Here is a 23,370-nt window from a genome sequence, read left to right on the forward strand (position 1 = left end):
CTTTCCTGAGAGAAAAAATAAACAACCGAAGTGAAGTTCACACTTGGGGGTCAGATGTTGTCTGGTATGCCTGGTAAATTTGAGGTTGGAGTGTGCATGTGTTGGAGGTAGGAGTACAAGGTGACAAATTATGTGAAGCCAGGTGGAGTCCCTAAAACCGAACTCAACTTAAGGAAAAGGTTATTGGAACAAGGTTATTGGTTCAGGTATAGGCCAAAGGTCAGAAGACTGGTGAGAATGAAGGGGTGTTCAAGTGTGGCGGCTGATACTAAAAATCTATCCTAATAAAATCACCTTGTGTGTCAGTTCAGGGAGAAAGAAAACAACACTGTCTCACTATCTTTACAACCCTCAGTCACAGGAATTTATTGTTGTTTACCTTCCCCTCCTGTTGCTCAATATTCCCAAGAGTCCTCAAGGAGGGCATAACAGACAGGGATATTTTCTACCTGCCATTCTCTATGCATTACTGGCTGGGAAGAAACTTGGATTGATGAAAAACAGTGAGAGGAGTGTGGTCTGCAGAGTTCTGGCATGGCTAACAGTGCCACCAATGTTGGGGTCAGTGTGCAATGACCAGAAATAACTTGTAAGACCTTCCTGAGCAATGGGGAGGGAGAAACACTCTGCAAGGGCCAGAATTCCTTCCGGAACAAGTCTGAATGTAACCAATGATTTGTACTCACAGTTAAAAAAGTGTAGCTGATAATTTGTACCCACAGGTAAAAACGTCAAGAGTCATTGGGTGATATTATCGATATATATATAAAAGGCTAATATGCAAAGTGTCCCCTCGGGAGTTCGACCGGCAGACTGGGAGTTCGATCGCTTGCTATGACGTGTGCTGATCACCAGAGGGCGGCACGGAATGAAGGACAGCCCTGGCCGGCAGCTGGAAGACCCCGATCGGCCCTGACTGCTGGCCAGGCCTAGGGACTCTACCCGTGTATGAATTTCATGCACTGGGCCTCTAGTTTATTATAATTTTATTAGTAGTTTCCTGATAACCTTTGTAGGCTAGCTCTTGATAAACAAACAAAACGATTGAAATGGAACTTCAGCTGGTGTCTCCATCCCAAATTATGTAATAGCAATTGTATCTCTCCCCCCCACTTCTCTCTCACATACACACACACACACACACACACACACACACACACACACACTGGTTTTATAACTTTGGACAGCTTTAGTTCTTAAGAGGTGTGATGTTTCCATGGATTGTGTTCTTTTGCTAGCCATCATGTTGCTATACAATGAAGCCAGTTGAATACTTATAAAATAGGAGATAGATTATACCCAGTAGAAAAGCAAGGAGTTTTGATGTGAGGCAAAACATAATAGAAGGAAAATATACATAGGCTAGTGGCCCAGTGCACAAAATTCGTGCACTGGATGGGGGGGGGGGCACGCCCAGCTTGGCCTGTGCCATCACAGTGCGGGAGCCCCATGATCCAAAGAGGTAGGCCCCACCCACCCATCTGGGGCTCCTTAATGGATTGCCCCAAAGAGGTAGGCTGGAGCCGGCGGAGGCCTGTGGACCCCCGGTGCAGGCACACAGAGAGGCCTTTGCTGTGCCCCACCCCAGTCCTTGACACTGCAAGTCCCTGCCCACCCACGCCTGCTGTGCATGCAGCCTCCAGCTGATCGATCGTTACATGTGAGGGTGTCCCGACCATTTGCATATTAACTTTTTATTAGTATAGATATTGTTAGAAGGTCAGTTTTAATAAAACTTATATAGCTATTAAAATACAGGGATGATTTTCAAGTGTTCATCATGTATCTACTTAGGATTCAACAATATCAATATAACATTTAACATTTATCAAACATCACTGTATGCCTGAAACTGTCAGGGCCTGAGATACAAAGATAAGACACAAACTGCCATGAAGGAATTCCCACTTAAAAGGGAACAAATAGTTGCAATAAATAGTATAATAGCAATGCTCTGTGACAAAGGGGAAAGAGTGAGTAACTTGTGGGAAAGTGGTTTGGAATGGCTTCTCAGAGGAAGGCTCTCTTAGCCTGGGTTGGGCAGATGAGTCAGGTAAGGAAGGCCATTTCAGTAAGGAAAAACTCTATGTGAAAAAACAAGGATTCATCAAACAGAATTTTATTCGCTGGATGGAAGTTTCTGCAGCTTTTCCTGTGGGTTATTCACAGAGCCACAAGAAAGCTAGTATAACAAGCATTTTGGGAGCATTTAGAGTGATGAGGGACAAAACTGGAGAAGTGAGCTTTAACCCGGTTTTTGAAAGCTGTGGTAAGGGAGTTAGATTTTATACTGTGGGCAATGGGAAACAGTTGAGGTGTTTAAGTAGAGTGACATATTCAGATTCATGAATTAAAAATTAAAAAAACCAACACTACTTGGCACCCTTGTAAATGACTCCCTTTCCCACCTCAGTCCTATTTCTTTGTGGAACTCTTTCTCATAGGCTCATTTGCTTGGTATATGATAATTTTTTTTCTGAAATATGTGATCATCTTAGCCCTTTGATATGATAAATGTTGATTGTCAAAAAAATAGATTTCATTTCATGAGTCCATATTGTTATAATGACTTTTGCAAGATAATAATGTTTCAAAGTTGAGAAGTTATGCATAGATTCTAATTTCTAAGATCATTTATGAAACAGTGGAAATGTGGTTTGTTGGTATAATCAAGTGTCTTAACATGTGTGGCGATAAATGTGATCTCATTGTTTTTCAGATGCAGTGAGGACTCTTTGAATGGGAGAAGGATTTTAGAGCTTTCCATTATGAAAGGAAGATTCTAGATCTTGGTGAGTTTACTGTGACATGGGAATCCATAGCCCATTTTGGTTTTAGTTATTTTTAAACACACTAAATTCAGGAAACCATGGTAAAGACTATGAAGAAGACATAGCTTGCTTTATATTTAAAATACGAAGTAGCAGAAATAAATAGGTACTTGATATAAATTAGCCTAGAATCACAAACTCCTATCCCAATTCAGAATGTTTCTAATTTAGAGAAAAGTAAGCTTATAAAATGTGGTTACACTCATTATCATTTTTATACTGACCACAATTTTGAATAGTTATGTAGGGATTTTTGCCAGTATTGTGAATAAATTAAGACTTTTAAATATCAATTGTGCAGTTTCTGCCTGTTAAGGGCACTCAATCAACATTTAGTTGAATTATGGCAATTCTCACTGTAATAAATTGCTGTCTTCAGCTGGATACTTTTGTTTAATATTCACAATATTTAGAAGACCATTGGAACTTTTTGATGATGGGGAAGTCCTGTGGGGAGTTACTGTTTACTATCATAAAGAAGTTATCCATATTTTCTTATAAACTCATTTTGCATCTAACACTGTTCATACCCATAATCAGATCCTCTTAATGCTTCTAGGACGCATTTGACTCCACAATTATTTCAACAAGCACCTACTGTTTGCAAAGCAATGAGACATATGTGAAGAACACATTTATTGGTACTGGTTTTAGTGTTTCTACATATAGGTTTCAGTTGTTTAATATGTAAGTCCAGAGTCTTACATTATCTGAGAACAGGGCTCACTTTTTTTTCTTCTTCCTTTTTGCCCCTGCTTCATTTAAAATAGAGTGTACCCCAATAAATTTTTAAAAATTCCAGTATATGGAATTCCAGTTTCATATAAAAAAATTGTAAGTCGCCTAGCTGGCATGGCTCAGTGGTTGAGCATTGACCTATGAACTAGGAGATCACAGTTTGATTCCTGGTTAGGGACATGCCTGGGTTGCGGCCCGATCTCCAGTGTGAGGCATGCAGGAGGCAGCCAATCAATGATTCTCTCTCATATTGATCTTTCTATCTCTCTCTCAATTATATAGTATACAGTATTCAGTCATTAATTTAAGAGGTCAATTGGCATCAGCAGTTTATTTCTTGTGCTGTCTTTGTTTTCATAATGGTTGAACAATGTCTGTGAGAGCTTTCTTAGAGTTACCCATTAGCTCATGTTCCCAATAGAAATATTTCTTCAGTAAGGTCTCAATTTGCTTTACTTTAATATATTCTTTTGTGAAGGAAGTTAATTATTATTCTTGGATGTGGGAGAAGGGACTATTATGCTTTCTGTAGGCGGAACTATTTTGTGTGTTTAAATACATTTCCCAAACATTTGGTAGGAATGACTAGCACCACCAACAGACATACATATATGTCCAGTGATTATTTGAAAACCACACCTATGAGCTTATAAGTGTTGACAATAACAAGCCACAGACACAGAGAGACTGTGTACACATAAATGCATGCACTTCCATGTGTTTTATTTAATCTTAAAATTAAGCTTAGCATATCTATAATATACAACATGAAACATACTATTTTGAACTTAATATTGTATATAATATATTCATAAGCATTATATTTTTTAGCATTTAGTTTCAAATGAAAGGTTAAAAGTTTTAAGATACACAAAAATGAAGTATGAAGTATGCAAAATGATTAAAGACATGCCCATGAGAGGCTGGAGGAGAAAGCAAATAGCCTAGGAGTCCAAACCAGAATTATAAGATGACAAAGAAATGAGAAAAAGGATAGATGGAATGTGCCCCCGGGGACAAAATCTCCTCCAGTTGAGAACCACTGGGATAGAGGAAGAAACAGACACAATACAGAAGTTTCTCACACGCCGTGATAAGTGCCGTGGCACCGGAGAGCTGATAGGAGTGCAGTGCAGGGGCGGCTCACAAAGACTGGGGGTGGCAGGGAATTCGGAAGACTTTGGGCAGGAGATAAAGTGGAGTGGAATTTTAAAAAATGAGCAGCAGCCTGTGGAAGAAGTGAAGGAGAAGGGAGGAGGACCAAAGAGGGAGGAAGAGCGAGGAGTGATGGGGAATTACTTATTCCGGGCTGAGGGCACAGAATGAGAAAATGCACAGAAGTTTGAACCAGCGTGCTATATAAAGGGATCTAGAAGCTGGTAAGAGCCATGTTACCCAAGCGTAAAGTGCAACGTGGGGGATAGTGGGCTTTGCAGACCCAAGGCCACAGACACATTTTTCATAGCCCAAGGTCAGTCTTTTATTACCCTTTACAGTGAGGTTATAATTATCCATTTTTCTCTTGTCATTGCTGGGGAGTCCATTAAAAACTTGCCACTATCCTTGGTCCCAACAGTTAATAGATGGTAGCACCTTTTATTTCTTTGCCTAGCACTGAAATCAATTGAGCTTTTGCAAAATCTCAGGTATGTTTTTCTTCAGGTTTGAGGAAGGGACATTTAAAAATATGTGTAATACTTGAAAATAGAGAAGAAAATAGCTTTAGCAATTTTATCCTTTATTCAACTTCAAGCTTTTCATAAAGGTAAAAAAATATTTTTTAAAGGATATTGTTATCATTTTAACAGAGTTCCTTTGACTCCTTGTGAGCAGGATAGTGTCTTCTTAATGCCTGATATATAGAAGATGCTTGACCAACGTTTATTGGATAAAATATATTTACATTTGTTATTAGTAATAGTAACAACATCTTATCTTAATCCATTTAAACTACTATAATAAAATATCACAGACTGAATGACTTATTTTCACAGTTCTGGAGGCTGGTGTTGGCGGATTTAGTGTCTTGTGATATCCCACTTTCTGGTTCACAGACAGCTGCCTTTTCACTGTAACTTCACATGGCACAGGGGGCTAGGAGTCTCAGGGTCTCTTCTTTAAGGACCATAATCCCATTCATTAAGACCTGCCCTCACGACCTAAGCACCTTCTAAAGGCCCCATCTTCTAATATCATCACATTGGGGATTAGGTTTCAACATAAAATTTTGAAGAGACACAATCAGTCTATAGCATGTTTCTATAGAGCACAATTAATGATAAATTTCTCAAGGATGTGATCTCATATGATGATTACAACAGCCCAATGAGGTAAGTAAGGAATTGTTTTTTAACTCAATTACAAGTTGTGTCTTATCCTTGACCCAGTATTACCCAACCCATACTCTTCTACCTCTTACACTGAAAGAAAACTGGTACGTGCTTACTCTTATGGCAGATCGCTAATAGAGAGGGTAGGCGCTATAGGTTTTTATTTTTAACACTGTAGAATCATAAAACAATAAAGGAGGTAGAAGCCTTTAGAGTCAAAACCTTTTGATTTCACAGGTGAGGAAACTGAGGTCACAGCTACTCAATAGAGCCAGGTTTATAACCTGAGTCTCTGGATGCCTATATTTGGGTGGACACATCAGGATTTATTAGTAGGTGTGCTTATCTGAAATTCCCATGTCTTTCAAGCAGCAGACCACCACACATCTGCACAGCAGGAGCCTGGGTTGTGGAGGTTTCTATTGTACAATGTGTCTTCTATAGACACATATGTTCCAGGAGAAGGCTGGTTTCAAAGACATAAGAAATAGCACATTAAAAATGATGTGAATGCCTATTCTTTTATATCAGTACCAAACAATACTATGTAGGTGTCTAAATACAATAAGCTGTTTTATTTTTCCCAGAAGAGGAAGTGAGGGTCCAGAAAAGTTAAATTTTGCAAAGGATTTTATTGGCCAAGTCAACATCTGTGTGCTTCCTAACAGTGAGTCATCTCTGTTCGTAATAAGTAGGGCAGGAGGGCAGCTGGAATTTCCCAGATCACTCCTAGGCCACTGCTTCCTCTCTGTGCTGCTCTTAATCCTCATGGCACAACTTCATTGGCAAAAAAAGGGAAACAGTTGTCCATACTGACTCAGATGCCTTCGGTTTTTGGTATGATACATTTAGGGCAAAACAAATGTCTAACTTTAATAACAGTATGAATAATTGGATCTCTTCCCAAGTTTTGTTGCTCAATATTGCACCCAGAAAGGAACACTGACTATTATCAACGACCAGCTGTGACTGACAAATGCAAAGCTTGTCATAGGTGATGAAGCTCAGTAGCTAGAGTATCACTGAAAGAAAGAAAAACACCTTGAGCTGTTGTTCTCTCCCCTTGCTGACATGAAACAAACAAACAAACAAACAAACAATCCTTAAAACCAAAAACTAAGTAAATGTTGATGCACCAATTGTCACCCACTAGTCTTGCTTGTTCTTGAACCTTGAAAGCACGAGGCCTTTGTTTGGGAGGGGGTGTGAGTGTGTGCATTCTCTAGAAGGTGAAACCCTGAGAATAGAAGAAAAGGATCTTGTTGAAAATTCGTTAAATTCCTATTACAGTTAGTACATTTGAGGCACCCACTTTAGCTCTTAGAATAACATACTCCCTTGCACAGCTGTTATTTTTGCATTCCATGTGTACAACTTGAATTATCCAATGGCCTTGCTTTGAGGAGATTAATCCTATATTATTGATTCTCTCACTGGCAGGGACAATGGGAGCACAGGAAAAATGTGCAACAGGATACTACTGAAACTAAATGAATTCAAAGTTTTAGGGTGCCACTTAATCATGCAAGCTTTGTTTTTCAAGACTTCACCTGCCAAGGAAAAATCAAGAACTTGTAGAGTCACAGCAGGATTAAATTCTAGCGTTCGTTCATTTTATAATTGGCATTTTTGACGCTAAGAGCTTTCTTTCCTTCTCTGTTTCTTAAAAACAAAGTAAAACAAGACCAAAGAAAACCCAAACTAAATTAAATAAAACCTCTGTGACAAAAACCCCCCTCAAAAAACAGAGCAAAAAAATAATGAGTCTCTAGGCTAGGCTAGTATATCTGTGGGCCCATGGCGCCAGTGCAGATGGAAAGAGAGAAGGGGGAGGGTTTAATTGTTTTCCTACTCCTATTCTTGCCCTACTGTGAGCAGCGTGGAGAGCAGTGATCAGCCCACCAGGCAAGTCTAGCCCCATGCTCACCGAGCCTCCTTGGAAAATACTTGGTTTTAGTCTATTCTCCCACTTGGTCCACCTGTGGGAAAATAGACTGAGAGAAGAGATCTATCTGGCCCCTGGAATTGGTCTTTTATGTCATTTGGACAGATAATCCAGGGTCTTGGGTACTAGGAGCATGGTCTGGGTGGGGAGGGCTTATGTATTAGGTGGGCATGAGGTCCTGTTGGGCATGTTCTCTTGACCCCTAGGACACTTTGCCCTGTGAGGACCATGGCTAGAAGAAGTTTCTCTAAAACTTAGAATCCGGGGCAAGATTCCCAGCTGCTCAGATCTATGGGCAGTACTGCTAAAAAAAGAAAATCACCCTAAAAACTTGTTTAAGTGTCAGATTCCTAGATCCTTCTTCCAGATACTCTGATGTAGCAGTTCTGTAGGAACTGGCTGTGCAACCAGAGGTAGCTATGCTGGTGTTTCCTGGTTTGGCTCTGGTCCTGGTGGGGATGTTTACCATCAGGAGAGAGGCCTCTTTCCTCTGCCCTCCCCCAGGCCCTGAGTGACTCACCCTCCTCCTGTTGCTGGACTCTCTTTGTTGTGGTTGCCAGCACCCCTGCTGTGCCTTTTGCAGACCTCACCTGCTCCCTGTGTGCCCGCATTGGTTCTGTTTCCCTGCTGCCACAGCTGTGGTGGTTCTGCCCCTTGCGTTGTACGAGGACTTGTTATTGTTCTCACTGCCACTGTTATCAGCTGCAATCACTGGGCTGTTTCTGTTGCAAGAAGAAAGGGCTTCCACTTCTCAGATAGTCTCAGGAGCTCTTTCACTAAATGACAATAGTACTGAGGCACTAAATGACAATAGTACTGAGGGACCCGCACCCCGTTCCGCCCCCCCCCCCCCATGGCCTCTTGGTTTCTACCCCTCTAGATAGTACTTGTACCTGTTCTCTGAGACCTGAGAGTGGGCTCATGTCCCTCAGTATTCCAATTTTCTTAGGACCTTTTCCCCCCAGAACTTAGGGCAGCCCTTCTATTCTCCAAAAGGTTCTGAATCTGAGGACCCAGATCTGGCTCTCCTTCTCTGTTACTTCAGGGAGTCTGTGTTATTAGCTAAATTTCCCGGATTCCTGAGGCAGGTAGGCCTGTAAACTGAACTTCACTATGACCTTTGTCACATTTACATGATAGATTTCTTAACAGAATTAGATGAATAATTGCAAAATCATTTCTTATTATTTTTATGTACTTGTAAAAGGTGTGAGAAGCATGAAGATAGGGCAAGGCCAAACATTATATAATTATGCATCTATTTAAAAGTATGATAAAACATGGGCCCAGAATATTAAAAAGTTAGTTAGGAGAAATTTAGGTATTGAGCAAAAATTCCTGTGACTTTGCAAATAATAAATTCTGCTTTGGTAGACCTATGCACATAAAATAATGTCTGTGCATTGTCTTTAGTACATGGATACATAAGTATAATATAATATAATATAATATAATATAATATATAATTGCATTTGTCAAAAATTTTGGCTTCATATATTCTAAAATAATATTTTGAGATGTTTTCAATGGCATTCATTGCTTCTGGGATGGAGCGACGCAGAACACTTAACAGAGAATCTAGTGTTTGTCCTTTCATTAATAAATCCACTGGTCTGGGCATCAGAGAGAAAAGTTATAATAAAACTATCATATTAAACCAGTTTTCCCCACCTGCAATTACATAAATATTTACAGAAGAAAGGAGAAAATCAGGAGAGAGTAAAGACTTGGATCTCTGATAAGGGCTTTGCCCAGTTCTGAGGAAAGAGGATAAAGCTACTCCTCCACCCCTCCCCACAATAGGTTTTGGGAATGAAGGTCAGAAAGTCTCATAATATAGTTCTAGGGAACAAGGCAGAACTCAGAATTTCTCCATGATTTTCATGAATTAGGAATAAAGAACATATCATTGAGGTGTATCTGGACAGGGGTGTATGAGATAACTTCTTGGGTTTTTCCCCAAGCCCAGAGAAGTAGGGGAGCAGCAGAATATTTTATGTGGCTGCAAGATGAATAGTCATAGAAAAGAGCTCCACAGCTAAATGATCTTGCAGTGAAAGAAAGGATACAGCAGGGACAGTTGATCTTGTGTGGACCAACACCTGAAGACCAGTTGGCAGAAGTAAGTTTTGATTAAGATGCTTAAAACCAAGTCATCTTGAGGCTATGGCCATGACTCGGGGGGGGGGAAAAAGGTAAGGTGAGATGAAGCCAACTCTCAGAAACCATTCTGATTTTGGTGAAACCTTCAAAAGAGTACTGTAATGTGTTTTAATTTTCTTGGACAGATTCAAGTTAATCTTCAGAAAGACAAAATGCAAATGTAGTCTTGTAAGAGCTTGCTGATGAGACTAACTTTTCTGAGTGCCTGTGGGATGCGTAAGAAGGAAAAGGCATAGTAATCTATTTTTAATGACCCTATGGCTCAGAATTCTTAAATGGAAGTCAGTCTACTAGTCTGGGCTTGGGCTTACTTGGCACAGAGGATCCTGTCATTGTGACAGACTGATTCACCCCTTAATCTGCATACATGCAGGAGTGATGGTGGGGGTGAGGGGAAGGGGATGCTTTGTAGGAGGAAGTAACATTCTATAGTAAGGTCTGATTCTTCCCTAGCCTTGGAGAGGGATGCTTATGATATAGCTGCTCAAATGCCCCTCTTCTTGCTTTGCCCATTGAAAGCTGAGAACTTTGTTGTGAAGTGTACTTATAAAGAGAATTCCCACAACTCATAATGCATAACTTGAAACAGGCTTGTGAGATATGGAGGAACCTAAGAGAAATCCTTGGCTCTAGAAGGGCCTCTGGGCAGCCAGAATGATTTATTTTTTTCCCCAGCAGATAACTCTGCTCCAGAGATTGGGTGATAAATTGAAGGAAGGGACATGGCTTGGCAATCTAGGGGTGTGAGCTGCTGTTTTAAGCAGATTGCTTCTCCCCCTCTTTATTTCCTCCGGAACATACTCTACCAGCGATGTCTCCCAGCAACCACCAGAACTGTGGCTGAGAGCACCCGGGCAATGTGATGAGCCTGGGGAGATGCCAGCCACACTGCTCGTCATGTGCATGTTCTTGTTCTGGAGAGACAAATGACACACTCAGAGCAGAGACCCGTTTGAGGTAGCTTATGCAAACAACGAGAATTTATGATATAGGACACTGGCAAAATTTAAGACAGAGAAATAAACTGACCAGAGACTTGAACACCTTTGTCTGTGTCTAACTTCATGCTTTTTCTCTCTTTCTCTTTGTGGACTAGCTTTTTTTACTTTGTATGCATCAATGGAAAATACAGTTTCTGAAAGTTACCAATGTTGTATGTTCCACCTCCAACTATCTGGAAGGAGACAGCTATCTCTCTTCTCTTTCCAATTCCAAATTGTGGTCATGGGGTAGGGCCATGAGACAGAAATGTGACATTAGGATTCATCCCTTTAACCTTTGAATGGACAGTAGTTCACAGGAAAGGTGGTGGAGATGTGGAGGGAGGTGCTAACAGGTGTAAAAGGGCCCCATCAAAGAAAGCTTTTTGAGACGATCCAATTTTTTATATTTATAAACATTCTGGAAAAATTCTTCACTCATACAATCAAAAACTGGCAAACAGTTAATTAAGAGGTTGTATCCATGAAGAAATTATAAATAATTGGTTAATAAGCTAATATAGCTGCGGATTATATAATTTTTTATAAGTACCGCGTGCTAACCGATTGCGCCACTGGAGCTCCGGCTATATAATTTTTTTAATTTGTAGTTAATATTTGAGTTTATATATATTTTTTGACATACAGAATATAAAAAATCAAAGCTGTTTTGAAAAAAAACATCATCAGAAAAACTTTTTATGAAAACATTAATGGAATCACATATATTTCATTCCTATGACAATGTACAGTTCATCTTCCTTACTTTATTGATGAGAAGCAGAGCTCAATTCACAAGATTGTAAATTGTTTTTTCTGCAGAAAGCTTTATTGTTTCCATGTGGTCTAATGCATGAAAGAGGGCTCCAGGGTGGTTAAAAGGATGCCTCGTGTTTTCTGGGAAAGGCTCAGGCAAAAGCCAGACACTGGGGCCGTGGTCGGCAAACTGTGGCTCGGGAGCCACATGCGGCTCTTTGGCCCCTTTGGTATGGCTCTTCCTAAGCCTTAAGAGTACCCTAATTAAGTTAATAACAATGTACCTACCTATATAGTTTAAGTTTAAAAAATTTGGCTCTCAAAAGAAATTTCAATCATTGTACTGTTGATATTTGGCTCTGCTGACTAATGAGTTTGCCGACCACTGATCTAGATGAGTGTCAACCGGGCTGACTGGGCACTTCAAGTCTCTGCCATGTATCTGTTCCATGCCAGTAGCTACCTCAGGAATGTCCTCATGGAGGTGACAGAAACACAAGAAAGAGCAAGGCCTCTGGGTTTGTAGACTTAGAAGCACCATACTTGCACTTCTGCTTCATTCTATTACCCAAAGCCAGGCACATGGTCAAGTCCAGAGACAGAGGCAGAGGACACTTCAAAGTTAAATGCCCAAAGGGGTGGATGCAGAGAGGGTAAAAGATCATTCAACGCATCAGCAAGACCTATCAATTCTACCATAGAAATACTTTCCACATCTGTCCAATACTCCTTCTATCTTATTGCTACCACCCCTTCAGTTCACCATGATCTCTCTTACCTATCACCACCTGACTGCTCTTTCCAAATCTTTCTTGTCCATTCCTTCTCAGACCATTCTCAATGCAGCAACGAGAAGAAACTTAAAAGAAAACCTGCTCTGACCACTCATTTAATTAAGTCTGCCAAATGGTTTCCTATTGTTCTCAGGATAAAGGTGAAAATCCTGAGTAAGGCCTGAATTGTTTTCAATTTTCAATTGAGGGGTTATTTTAAAGCAAATAGGTGAACCTGGTGAAAGGGAGAAAGAGAGTGAAGAGGGAGTGTGGGAAAGAGGCTTTGTGATGACTTCCACGTGAGGACAGCCTGGGACCCCCCCTTTTTCCAACCTCATCTCCTTCTATCCTTTCTTTCACTTTATAGTTGAAACACATCATAATTCCCCAAGTTGTACACTATTTCAAGCCTCTGGGGTCTTACTTGGACTGCTCTGTGCCCATGTAGAGTTCTTTTTCCCTCCTTTTGGTACGGATTCAAAACCCTCTGCCTTTCTCCTTTCCTTCTTCTAGGGAAAAAGAAAAGAGGAGAAGAGCCCTGAGTGGTTTGGATAGAGCATTGGCCTTCGGACTCAAGGGTCCCAGGTTCAATTCTGATCAAGGGTATGTACTCCAGGAGAGTCTTTCTAATTACCTTTTCCTGTCTGTGCCAGGTCCTCTCCCCTGGGGCCCAGTGCTATCCTGTGCTTATCTCTGTCATGGTTCTAGCCATATTGGATGGAAATAATCACTCTGATCCTCTTTTCTGATTACAATGCTTCTCAACCTGCCTAATGCCATCACCCTTTAATGCGGCTGCTCAGGCAATAACAGTTATTGTTATTGATCCGGGCCTGCCATCTGCGACCAGGGGAGACAGGGTAGACACTGCGGGATTGGGCATGCCATCTGCCACCAGGGGAGTGGGCCTAAGCCAGCAGATGGTTATCTCCCGAGGGGTCCCAGACTGTGAGAGGGCACAGGTTGGGCTGAGGGATACCCCCCTGCCAGTGCACAAATTTTTGTGCACTGGGCTTCTAGTTCCATTATAAAAGTCAAGAAGACAGGGTCAAGAAAGAGAATGGCTGCTTCCAGGCAAATCACATGACTGCATTTTTGCTTTATGTGTAGGTGTGAGGGGAAGGTGGGGGAAAGAAAAAGGATTCCCCAGAGAAAGGGGTGAGTTATTAAGGGTATTTTCAATGAGAAGTTTACTGGGAACCAACAATCCACCTACTTATGTCCAGCAAAAAGATTAATAAAATCAACATATATATAATTCAACTTAGAACCTTTCTTTCCAAACTGTTCATCCACCTTGTTTCTGTTAAGAGAACCCCATATTCTCAGAATCTAAGGGCTGACTTTTTCACAAGAAGGACATAATGTCACCTTCCTCTCCCTTTCCACATGATTTCCCTCCCCTACTGGCAGGTCTAAGCAGTCTTCTCCCTCCCACCCCACCATCAGTGTTTCATAAAGTCTTAGTAGATTAGCATTTCAGAAGGGAAGCTCGTTCTTACAGGTGAGAGAAGATCCCAGTTCCTTCTAATTCAACCAGTCACACTGGAGTTGCAACAGGTGGGTCATTCCAAAAAGAAAAAGGGAAAAGAACAAGAGAAAGAACCATTCTTTTAAGGTTTTGTTTCTCCAATTGCTACCCATTCCCACTGAACCTCCACCATCCATCTACCCTGTTGTTTGTCTTTGACCATCAGTGAGAGACTCCATCTAGAAGGAGTACCTTAGGGGAGGGGGCATTGCACTCTTTATTTCTATTAGTTACACTGTGCTTTTGACACATTACAGTCCCTGTAGAGTGGGTGCAGTCAATGGTGAAGTAAAGTGGCAGGGAAAACTTCAGAGAAAAGCACAGCAAAATACTAGTGTTCTGGAAGAACTGCAATAATAAATTAGAGATTAGGATGAGATAATAAGTAGTCAATATACCCATCTCTCTCCCAATATTCTCTCTTGATGTTCTCACCATCTTTTAATGTAAATAAACATGTACACATGGTTATGCTAGGGTGAGGCGAGAGTAGGATACAGGTGTGAGAACTCATCCGAGAGGTTTTTGAGCCTGAGTCTGAGATACAACTGTTAAATTGGCTTTGCGGAGAAGAAATCCAAGAGGATGAGGTCAGAGGAATGGGATGGAAAACATACACATGGTGCAACTTCTTCACTAAGTTAGGCAACCTGCTCTCTGGAAAAGGACTATTAAGCCAAGACTTTCTTCAAGACTGAGGCTGACCAGAGATGCCTTTTAGTCCACAGGGAGTTATCCTGTTATTCTTTCATAGTTTGAAAACACTTATCAGGAGCTAGGCACACATAACCTTATTCCCTGTCTCTTCTCCCCAATTTTCTCTGGGGAATATTTCTGAATATTAGAGACATGGAAAAAAATGACATATTCTCCTTTTCTCTCTCCTCATGTAGGGATTTCACTATTTAACTACACGGGCCCTGTAGAATTCTTTCTCTCTCAGTGATCAACAAGAGGCAAATATGAGGGCTTTAACCTCAACAAGTGGTCTTAGTTGAATCTACCAGAAAAAAAGGTGATTGAAAACCCTCTGCTTTAGGCCCTAAAAAAAAAGGGAGGAGACGAGCAGAGATTGGTTTGGCTCAGTGGGTAGAGCATTGGCCTAGGGATTGAAGGGCCTGAGGTTCAAATCCAGTGAAGGACGAAGGAGAGAGGGGGACTTTTTTGGCGAGGAGGAGCGGCTCCTCAAAGGCCTCTTTGAAGAGATACTTGCTCAGCCCAGCCTGGAGGCCGACCAACCTGTGGAGGTGAGTCAGGTGTCGCCCATCTTCTTGATGAGTTTCGCCTCCTCACCCGGAAGTGGTTCTTCAGGAAGCCACAGAGCTGAGGGTCTGTGCGCATAGAACAGAGGGCATGCAGACCCAAAAGGGCCTGGTTCAGTGTCCTCTTCAAGGCCATGGCAGCTTTCATGGCTGCCTGAATTTTGCCCCCACTCACCTTGGGGAGGCTTCAGCATGACTTGGAAATGAATGTGACCACTGCACTGGTTTTGCATCTTTAAGAGACTCTCGGGCCCTTGCACTTCTCCTCGGCCAACTCAGGGAAGAAATGGCCCACGTCCTCCAGAGCCACATTGTCATGATCCAAATAGAAGCCCAGAGACAGGTAGGTGTAGGGGTCCCATAGTTGCAGGTTGACCAGGTGGTTGACAGCAGTCTCCACCTTGATGGAATAATTCTGATGAATTTGGGAGCTCGTGGTTGTTTGACAGTAAGGAGTTAAGATTTAAAAATGGTGTTGGAGCCTGAGGATGGCTGGGGTGTTCTGAAGGTGGCGGCTGGAAAAGGGGTTGAAGGGTGGTCGAGGCTGGAAGAAGGGGCATCTCTGGATCTGTTCTGTCCAAATGCTGTTGATGCAAGAGACAGATCCTGGGGACCAGTGAGGATGACTGCTGATTGTAAAAATTTTTAAAGCTACTTTTAGGTTTTCATTCTGAATGCTTTTAAGTAAAATTCCCTGAAAATAGTGGTTAAGAAATAAAAAAAGACTGAAGACCAATAATATAGCTGACAGCCTGTGATAAAGATTTAGAATACACAAAGATGTGGTGAAAGAAAAGGATTATTATTAATTTTTTTATACCAAGGTAGAAATGGTTTATTTTCAGTATTAGTACTCTTGCTTCAGGTATATATCAATTATTTGTTAAACCAATACTTGCGAATTGTCCCAATTCTTAAAGATAGATTCGTGAATCTTTTAGAAAAACTAGTTGAGTGTGTTAACAGCCACATGAATCATGTGGGATATTGCTTAAGGCTGTATTTGTCATGAATGAAAGAATGTTTTCAAAGGAAACTATATGTCTACCTAAAATTACACGGTTCGCCTCTGTTCCGAGGAACTCATCTTTTCAGTATGTTGTCAAATGTGCTACAAAAGTGCCCTTGTCAACTGTTAGTGCTGCAGGAAGAAACCCTTCCAGACTTGCAAAACCTCATCCCTGAGAGTTTGTATTTCTCCTGGAAGCTCATATTTCCATCATTGTTTTAACTGCCTTCTCAAATCTTCTTGATAACAAATTGCACGTCTTCTCACCTTGGCTGCATTTATACTTTGCTGCTTATCACCGTTCTTTTGCCTCTAATCCAACTATATAAACCACAGTCAAGTGAGGGTATTTGATGTGCTAAGTATGTCCTTTTACTTTCTGCTTCAAGATCCTTCAGTGGATCCATATTACCTCCAAAATTTAATTCTAGCCACTCATCCTGAATTTCAGAGTTCTACAATCCACCATATCTAGTTGACTTGGTTTCTTCATACATTTTAATATTTGTCCTTTACCTCATGAAGGAGATAGGGAGATGGGGTTCAGTGTGTGTCCTAAGCATCTCATGCTCAGTTTCCACTATCAGATTTTATTTCATTTATTTTCCTTTCAGAGGCTGACATGGTTCTTCCTTAAGATACAAGGACAGAGGTAGTGAAGTCAGGGGCAGTCAGACTGGCTTTCTGCCAGGGATCTGCCTCAGCGAGGCATGCTTATCTTTGGCTGTGCTTGCCCTTGACTTTTTTACTTTTTTCTTTTAAATCCCACCCCTCTCCAAACCAGGAGCTATGTCTTTCTAGAACTTAACATTTATCTTCATCCTTACTATTTGGAAGCTAACACTTAGGCCTGCTTCTGTCCTTGCAATCTGACCATGTCTCTGCATGAACTAGTAGTCATTTCTTTTTGTCCCTAATCATTATTCCCAGACTTCATTATGGTCATTTTGATGCCTTTGTTGTTACAAACCACTAGTGCTCATGTGGGAGGCCATCTGCTGTAGTGGTTAAAGCACAGTCTCTTAAGAAAATATCTGGGCTTGGAACCCAACACTGTGTGACTGAGGCAAGTTATAGCACCACTCCATGCGTCAGTTTTCTTATTGGTGAAATGAAACTAAATAGTACCTCCTCACAGAGTAGTTATAAGGCTTACCGGAGTTAAAACAAGCATAATGGTTCGTTATTCTTCTCAACTTAGTTGTTCTGCCTCTGTTAAATACAATCACCAACATTACTGTTCTTTTTTTTTACATATAAACATATGTTTTTATTTATTTCAGAGAGGAATGGAGAGGGAGAGAGAGAGAGATAGAAACATTGATGATGAGAGAGAATCACTGGTTGGCTGCCTCCTGCATGCCCCACACTGGGGATCGAGCCCGCAACCCAGGCATGTGGTTCATAGGTTGATGCTCAACCACTGAGCCACGCTGGCTGGGCAACACGACTGTTCTTTATTAAAACTCCTGACTCTTTTGGGAGCTTGGCCAGACCCTGAGCTGAATTGGTTTCTTTGAGTTAAAGTTTGCATCTTCCCTTCTTTTTAAAGCCAGATTGTTCTTTTTTCATCTATAGCCCTCATAATCTTTGATTTCTCTCACCTTTTCTGAAATGTCATGGCCCTCATTGGGCTAGCCACCTATTTTGATGCTAAGTTTTACATTAGCCAACATTGTTTCTTAACCAGTTCTGACCTCTTTATCTTAATCTGTCCAACCAAATTTAAAACTTCCAGCTGGGAAGGATCAAAGACCATCCCTTTGAATAACTCATAGCCTATAGAACAGTAGATACTGAATAAGTATTTGTCTGAAAGAAGTGTTTGAGTAACCATACTTTCTTAAAGAGCCTAGTAGCCTCCCAGGATGGTTTTGACGGTATTAACTTTAGAAGACAAAGCTTGATGAGTGAAAATGTCCTGATTGCCAGTGTTCCGTGTGATCCTCTTGAATGAGGTATGGCTAGCCTGAGGGATCTGAAGGCAGGAAGAACCTTCTTGGCATCACCATTTGTGACTTTAGGAAGAGATGAGTTCATAGGCTCTGTTAGCTGTCATAGTCTGAAACTGATAGAGGGGATAAAGGAAAAAGGTTTATAAAACAAACAAAATGTGAGTGAAGGATTTGGAGTGTGAGAGTCAAAGAATCTGACCTAGGACATGGCTTCTCTGACTCATAGACAGGACATCTTTTACCATTAGAACTCAGCTTTTTAATTTGTAAAATGAAAATCCAGGCTAGATCTCATCTTGGTGTTCACTAGATGATGATTTTTTTTTTTTTTAAATGAGGGTATCATGCTTTGACCGGATGGCTCAGTTAGTTGGAGCATTGTCCCATACACCAAAAGGTTGTAGGTTTGCCCTGGCCTGGTAGCTCAGGGCACATACAAATATACAAGATTGAAACATGAATGCATAAATGAGAGGAACAACAAATCGATGCTTCATTCCCTCTCTCTCTCTCCCTCTCTTCCTCTCTTCCTCTCCCTCCCTCCCTCCCTTCCTCTCTCTCTAAAGTTAATTTTTAGAAAAGGTGTGGATTTGATCCCCAGTTAGAGCACATCACATACCTAGGTTCTGGGTTTGAGGCAACTGATCTATGTTTCTCTTTCACATTGATGCTTCTCTCTCTCTCTCTCTCTCTCCCTCTTTCCCTCTCAAAACCAATAAAAATATCCTCAGGTGAAGATTTAAAAAATGAGGGTATGGCTTTATATTTTATCTTTACTATTATGCTTGTTTTTGTGTGTGAGGTTGCCTTTGAGCCGTGGGAAAGGATTTCCCCACTAAACCAGTTTCTCCCTCATTTCAACCAATGACCACCAACCACTAATTGTTTAAACCAAAAATGTGGGGCTTCTTGATTCCACCTTTTGTTCACTTTTGCCATCTGTATCATGAACAAATTTGATCAGTTCTGCTTCAAATATAGATTCCAAATTTATCTGCTGGGCCTCAGGCCTATCCACTTCTTTTCATCTCCCCCACCATCAACTTAATCCAATCCATAACAACTTTTCATTTAAATTGTCAAAATAATCTTCTTATTGGTCTCTACATTTTCACTCTTGCTTTCCTCCCATCTATTTTCAGCACTGCAGCCAGAGTTATCTTGTAAAAAAAAAAAAAAATTGATCACAGTATTTTCCTGCTTAAAATACTTCAGTATTTTCTTTTTGTGCTTAAAAAAAAATTTAAATTCATTTCTATAGCCAATAGGGTTGATTTGGCTCCTGCTTACTTCTCCAGGCACAACCCAAGGCATTCTCTATTTTATCTACTGTCTTCCAGCCACATTTATTTTCTTTTAATTCCTCAAACACACCCTGTTTTTGTTTTTTTAAAAAATATATCTTTATTGATTTCAGAGAGGAAGGGAGAGGGAAAAAGAGCGATAGAAACATCAATGATGAGAGAGAACCACCGATTGGCCGCCTCCTGCACGTCCCCTACAGAGGATCAAGCCCGCAACCCGGGCACGTGCCCTTGACCAGAACCGAACCAGGGACCCTTCAGTCCGCAGGTCGACGCTCCATCCACTGAGCCAAACCAGCCAGGGCCGCATCCTGTTTTTTTAAATAATCCACAGTGTTTGCTCAGGTTGTTCCATATACATGAAATGATCTTAGCCCTGCCCTTTGGCCTGTTCCTTCTCATTCTTCAGTTTTAGTACTTTGTAAATACATTGATGTGTTTTTTATTTGTTTTTAATACTCACCCAAGGATATTTTTCCATTGATTTTTAGAAATGAGAGAGGGAAAGAAAAAGAGAAATATTGATGTGAGAGAAACACATCAATTGGTTACCTCCTGCATGATCCCCGGCCAGGGCCTGGACCAGGGAATAGCCTGCAACTTAACTAGAATCGAACCTGGGACCCTTTGGTCTGCAGTATGTGCCCTTGACTAGAATCGAACCTAGGACCCTTTGATCTGCAGGCCAACGCTCTATCCACTGAGCCAAACCAGCTGGGGCTTGATGTTTTATTTGAGAAAGAACGCCCCCCAAACCCTTATACCTATATATTGGTCTGTCAAAATAATGTATAATAAGTTTACAGTTTCTCTTTGTAAGCCTTAACATGGATAATTTGCCAGTGACTTTATTAAAATTGATCTTGGGCTATTCAGGTTCAATAGGCAATATAACTAGACTTGTCAAACTATCTTTACTCATAGTTAATCAAAGAAAATTTTTATCAAGTTTAATTTTGAAAGGTCTCTTTTACATAAAGCAACAGAAAATCTTCAAAGAATACTTTTGGCAGAATCATAACGATCCTATTGCACAATAATTTCCATAAATTTAAAATTGGCCATGTTACTGCTTCTTTGAGGTAGATTCTAGGGGTTTTCAAATGTCTCTTCACTCAAAAATGTGTCACTAAAGTATCTTCACTAAAAAATTTATCATAAATTGGTCATATTTCCTAAAAACCTCTGAAGTTCTCCTGCAAAAAATTAGAGAAAAATCACTAAATGATAGCAAACATTGACATTATAATTCATTGCTGTAGAACAAGTGCCCATTCCTGGTAAAAATGATCAATGTGCTCACACATCCTTTTGGTTTTATTGTTGCTGCTGGTCTTTTTCTTAAGAATTTAATTTTTCTCCATGTAAGTGTCCATTTTCTTACATTTGTTGTTGTATATTTATTGACTTTTTCCACAGTTCTGTGCACTGATCTTCAAGGAAAAATGTTAAAGCCTGGTGTTTCACACACATTGTCTAAAACCAATTCTGTCTCAGCAAATTTACTTGTCTGATTAACCTCAACTAAAACTTCACTCCAGAAAAAAGTTATCTCAGAAAAAAAAAATTAGCCTATACAAAGAGAAAAATCTGACCGATCTTCTTGTGTACACATTTTTTCCGTATCTTATAGTACTTCACAGGCTGGGCTTAACTTCTTGAAATTTGTCCTTATTCTATGTTCATTCAGAATGAACACTCCATTGTGTCTGGGAAAGCCTTTTCACTCAAACCTACAATCTGTAGCACTTTCCACCAATGAATCTTTTCAAAATTGATGAAAAGGAGGACTATATTTTTTTAAGTTTTCAAAAAACATCATACCTGAAGAAAAACTTCCAAAATTGTGAACTCTTCAAAGATTTGGAGGATGATTTGTACAAGGCACAGATAACAATTTGGGATTAACCTCTTTGAATTTTTACCCAAACCCCACAGTGAGTAATGGCTGAAGCTGCAGCATTGTCATATACATACATATATTTTTACCATGTTAGAGTTTTATGTCCAGCCTTTTACTCTCTTATTGTGTTATGACTTTTATGTGAGTTCAGCAGTAGTTATTTGAGATACAGAAAAGAAACCCAAGAATGAGTCCTTTGTTTCAAATTTGCCATTCGCAGTATGGACGTAACTGAGCACTTCACGTGTGCTCAGGTTGTAAAACACAGAGAGGACTAAGAGCCAGTGTTCCCACTTCTAGGAATATATCCTAAGAAACCGGAAAGAAGGTATGCACCCCTAAGTTCATAGCAGCACAATTTACAATAGTTCAGATTTGGACACAAATTAAGTGCCCACCAGCAGATGAGTAGATAAAAAATCTGTGGTACATTTACACCATGGAATAGTATGCAGCTGTAAAAAACAAAGTACTCTTACCATTTGCAACAGCATGGCTGGACCTGGAGAGCATTATGCTAAGCGAAATAAGCCAGTCGGAGAAAGACAAATATCACATGATCTCACTCATATGTGGAATCTAAGGAACAAAATAAGCTAATGAACAAAAATAGATCCAGAGACATAGAAGCATGGAACAGACTGTTGAACCTCAGGGGGAAGTCAGCAGAGAGTGGGTGGGTAGGAAGAGATCCACCAATGAACTTGTATGCATGTATGCATAATCCAAGGACAAAGACAATAGGGTGGTGCAGGCCTGGGGCAGGCTAGAAGAGGTCAATGGGGGCGGGGAGAAGGGGACATATGTAATACTTTTTAGGATAAAGATTAAAAAATAAAAAGAGCTATGAAAAAGAACCAGAGATTTGGAGACAGGAACAGAGGCCAAAGCTAACTCAAATTATTCTGCACCTCCTTCAACCTAAGGTAGGAATAAATGCATGTAGTTGAGTGTCTTAGTTCATGCTACTGTATACTGTAGAATACCATAGACTGGGTGGTTTAAATGACAAACATTTATTTCTCATAGTCTGGAGCCTGGGAAGTCCAAGATTAAGGTGCAGCAGATCTGGTGTCCGGTGAGGCCCATTTCCTGGTTTGTAGATGGCCATTTTCTTCTTGTTTACTCACATGATGGAGAGCAGAGTGGAGAACAGATCATCTCTTTAATGTCTTTTCTTATAAGACACTAGAGGCCTGGCTGGCGATCAGGGCCAATCAGGGCCTTCCAGCTGCCAGCCACAGCCTTCCTTCGTGCCGCACCGCCTCCTGGTGGTCAGCGCACATCATAGCAAGCAATTGAACTCCCGGTCTCCCAGTCAAACTCCTGAGGGGACACTTTGCATATTAGCCTTTTATATATATAGCTAGATCATAAGAGCACTAATCCCATTATGAGGGCTCAACTCTCATGACCTGATTACCTCCCAAAGGCCCCACTTTCTAAATACCACCAAATTAGGGATTTTGGCATCAGCATATGAATTTGGCAGGAAGACACAAACATTCAATTCATAGTATTGAGTTCATGTGTATTGGGGACTGACTGTATAAATGGGAGTTCTTCAAATTAACTCCCATTTGGAATTCAGTGTGCCTTAAAGGATAAGTAATAGAGAAGTGTTAATTTTTAGTTTACATTATTAAAACTCACTAGTAACTACAGTAACTGTTTAGAACTTAGATCAACAAAAGATTGTTTTCCCCCAGGAGAAGTGTTTTATCATTGACATTGTTTAGAATTGCAAGTGCATGGTGACAACAAAAAAGCAGACTGATTTTAGTCAGTTTTATCACTACTTCTAAGCTTTCTAAAGACATTGCGCTGTTCCAGTCCTGGGTACACACGCGCTTCTGATAGCAATTTCCCTAGATTGTCCTCTATTTAATC

The 23,370-nt window shown here is 40.6% G+C and overlaps 1 protein-coding gene across 1 annotated transcript in view; it reads left to right on the forward strand.

Annotated features, from left to right (window-relative positions):
- TMC1 (transmembrane channel like 1) overlaps positions 1 to 23,370 on the forward strand; it is a 314,024-nt gene that overhangs the window by 97,401 nt on the left and 193,253 nt on the right. Inside the window, exons 7-8 of the mRNA XM_081103893.1 lie at positions 2,720 to 2,792; positions 13,030 to 13,119. The gene's annotated coding sequence lies outside the window, so the exon portion shown is untranslated. The remainder of the gene's footprint in view (positions 1 to 2,719; positions 2,793 to 13,029; positions 13,120 to 23,370) is intronic.

The sequence above is a fragment of the Myotis nattereri genome, assembly GCF_964212035.1.
Source record: "Myotis nattereri genome assembly, chromosome: 12".
NCBI classification, from domain to species: domain Eukaryota; kingdom Metazoa; phylum Chordata; class Mammalia; order Chiroptera; family Vespertilionidae; genus Myotis; species Myotis nattereri.